The following is a 3,447-nucleotide window of genomic DNA, read 5'->3' on the forward strand; positions in this document are numbered from 1 at the left end:
GATCTGACTTTAGGTGTCGTGGAACTGGGCCAGAAAAGGAGGCTATGGATTTCAGTTTTCTCTGTTTAGACTTTCATAGGATCCCCCTGTTTTCAGTACAATCATGTGAACCACCCAGCCTTTCCTTGACTATTATTTCTGAGACCAGAACCCCTGGAATTCAATTTCTGAAAATAAATGAACTGTTGCCCTACAGAAGATTTATGGAAGTGAGATGCCACATTGCAAGGTTTTGAATGGGGTCTTAGGGAATGTGGAGAACCAGCTGTTTATACCCATTATTGAACTTTCACCTGTATTGAGCATCCCGGCTTCTGCAGCATCATGTGCCTGCCTTTGCAGGGAACACACTCTCTTCTTGGTTCTTTCATGCTTCTCACACTCTTCCCTATATCTGCCCATCCCCACTGTCCACACCTCTTTTAGTAGATAATTTATTCCAACTTCTGATAAATTATGTTACAGAACAAGAACTATCTAAATTTGCTAACATCAGATCTCCAAGTTTGCCCACATCTGCACTTGTTCTTTACTTTTTACTCTATTGTAATGAAGCATTGTCCCTTCTCCTACATGAGACCAATTCTTGCTCTTGGGCCCCTTCCACCTTCTTAAAACCTCCCACCTTCATATTGTCTCTCCTTTTATTTTCAGAATTTTCCAACCTACTCTCTATTTCACATCATAACACCTCAGTGTCACCATATTTTAAAATTAAAAAATCCCTTGATACTACAGCTGCTTCTAGGTATCATCTCATGTCTTTCATAAAAGTTTTTTTTTTTCTTCTAAAGTGTAATCTATATTTTGTCTTTGATTTTTTCCCTCTCAGAATTACATTGACCACAGAACTTCTCAACATGTGTGTAGTCTTCACCATTCTTCATCAGAGTCTTCCTGCAGCAGATATCTTTGGAATATTTTCCTTTCTCATCTTCAAAAACTTGATGCAATTGAATATGTCCTTATCAGGAGCTCAGCTCAGCTGGAGAGGGCTGAGCTGCCAGGTGCTAGAGTAGCTCATTAAGACAACAAGACAACAAACCAAATCAAAAAATAGTCAATCCTCTAGTCACTTACTACAGTAGTTTTAGCAAGAGTCTCAATATCACTGGCTCCTCTCTTTCATTTTAACCCCAAGGAAAGTCATGTTGAGGGTCAAGTGGATCCGGACAGACATGGGTATCATCTCACTGCCAAGGCTTGCAAGTTCTTAAACCCAGGGATGGGGAGAGGTCAATGGGGAGGGCTAGGAATAGAAAAGTACTAGATACTGAGTCAGAGTGGGGGACAGTGTCTTTAAGATCCTTCTTTCCCTCTGGTAAGAAGATTTCAGCAGAGGAACCTGAGGAAGGCCTTGACTGAAGGCCCCCACTAAAAAGACCTTTGAATGAAGGCACCTGGGCTGGGAATATGGCTATGCGTAAAAACATGCGGGCCGGGCTTCCCTGGTGGAGCAGTGGTTGAGAGTCCGTCTGATGATGCAGGGGACATGGGTTCGTGCCCCAGTCTGGGAAGATCCCACATGCCACGGAGCAGCTGGGCCCGTAAGCCATTGCCTCTGAGCCTGCGCGTCCGGAGCCTGTGCTTCACAATGGGAGCTGCCGCAACAGTGAGAGGCCCGCGTACCGCAAAAAAACCCCCAAAAACCAAAAAAACAAAAAAAACATGGCGGGCTGAGTGTCTGACTGCAACTCCTTTCAAAAACTGCAGTGCCTTGGCTGGGCACCAAGTCTGGTATGCAGAGGGCAACTTTCCCTGTGAGGGTTCCCAGGTAATGAAATGCCCTTGTAATTTTCTATGACCAGAACTGAAAAATCACATATGGTTTTTTAACCAGGAGCCAGACTCCTCAGACTTATTTGTGAAACATTAGCTTCCTATGGTTTTCATTCTTACAATAGTTTTGAGAAATTGTGCTGTGTATTCTAATAATTAAGAGCAAGAACTGTGATGTGTAACCTCTTGGGTTCAAAGACCAGCTCCACCTTTCATTAGATTTTGACTCTGGGAAATTTGTATATTTCTCTGTAGCTTGGTTTTGTCATCTGTAACTTGGGAAAAAATAGTGGAGTAAGAATTAATTTAATGTAAAGCCTTTTAGATGTATTGTTTAACTTATTATGTTCATCTTAACACTCTTTTCACATTTTCAAACTCCTAAGCTTATACTTACAATGTTAATAGAGTATAAAAGGAATGGTTAAGGGCCTTTTCAGGCATTCCTTATTTGTTTTTATAAATATTTGCTCTGTTATTTAAGGAATAATTTAGTTGGCATCATAAAAATTAGCTGAGAAATTAATTGGTGTCTACAGCTATGTTATTTATTTAATACTTCATCATGAATTTTAATAATTTTCATTTTGAAATTTAATTAAGGGATAATCTTCATGACTCTGAGTTTGTAAGAGAGATTTTGAGAGATACGGGTGAGTAATGAAAGATGAGTTAGTAAATAGGATACTCTGGTTTAAATGGTAAATTTAGGCTTTCATTAGTTTTTATCCATGAAGAATGTCTAGACATCTCTTTTAATGCAAATACTGTGGGATTGGGGGAGCATTAAGAAGCAAATGATATCTTAAGCTATTTCCCCATTTGTAGTTTTTCTATCCTTACCTCTCTGTGTATGTCATTCTCTCACTTCTGAAACAGTAAGGAGAACAAATAGAAAAATGATGGTGAAAGAAAGACAGCTGACCAATATATATGGAGTGAATGTGGATTCTTTGGTTTGATTTATATACTTACATGTTGTAATATTAATTTCTTACATTTTAGTAGACCTTAACTCCTGAAAGAACTTTTACATAAAATATCTGCTTGCTATATCCATGGTTCCTCATATCCATGGCTCTACAAACTTCTTAGAACAAGTAAAATTATTTGTGCAATATTGTTGCAAGACAGAGGAGGAAGTGAAATACTCCTAATGTCATTTAAATAGGCAGTAGTGTATTCTTACAGAAGGTTTTCATATTAATTATGTTATTTGATCATGTAAAAAATTTACTAAATTATATAGGTGTATAAAAATTCTGATAAAGAATTTTTGTGACTAGCCATGATAGCAGCCTAGTTGGAAGTGTTATATTAAGAACTCTTGTCGAGTTAAATGTGAATGGATCCCTAACTTGCAAGACTATAAACTGTTCTTTCAAATAATAGCCTTAAAATGAGTTTGTTCTCACCAAATTTTTCTACATAAGCATCAGAATACTGGAGAGAGGATAAGTTCTTAACAGCTTAGACTCAGTATTTAAGAGGTTGAAAGAATTTGAATAAAATGATGTGAGTTAATGTGATTGGGAAAAAACAAAAAACCTCTGTGTTGAAAACTAGTTCAATTATTTTTCATCTGTATTGTACCCTGATTAGAAAACCTTGCATAGGCAGCTGAGTAAAGAGACTAGGGATTTACTTGGAGACAATATTATTCTTGAA

The sequence above is a fragment of the Lipotes vexillifer genome, unplaced genomic scaffold (assembly GCF_000442215.2).
Source record: "Lipotes vexillifer unplaced genomic scaffold, Lipotes_vexillifer_v1.1 scaffold1605, whole genome shotgun sequence".
Lineage (NCBI taxonomy): Eukaryota > Metazoa > Chordata > Mammalia > Artiodactyla > Lipotidae > Lipotes > Lipotes vexillifer.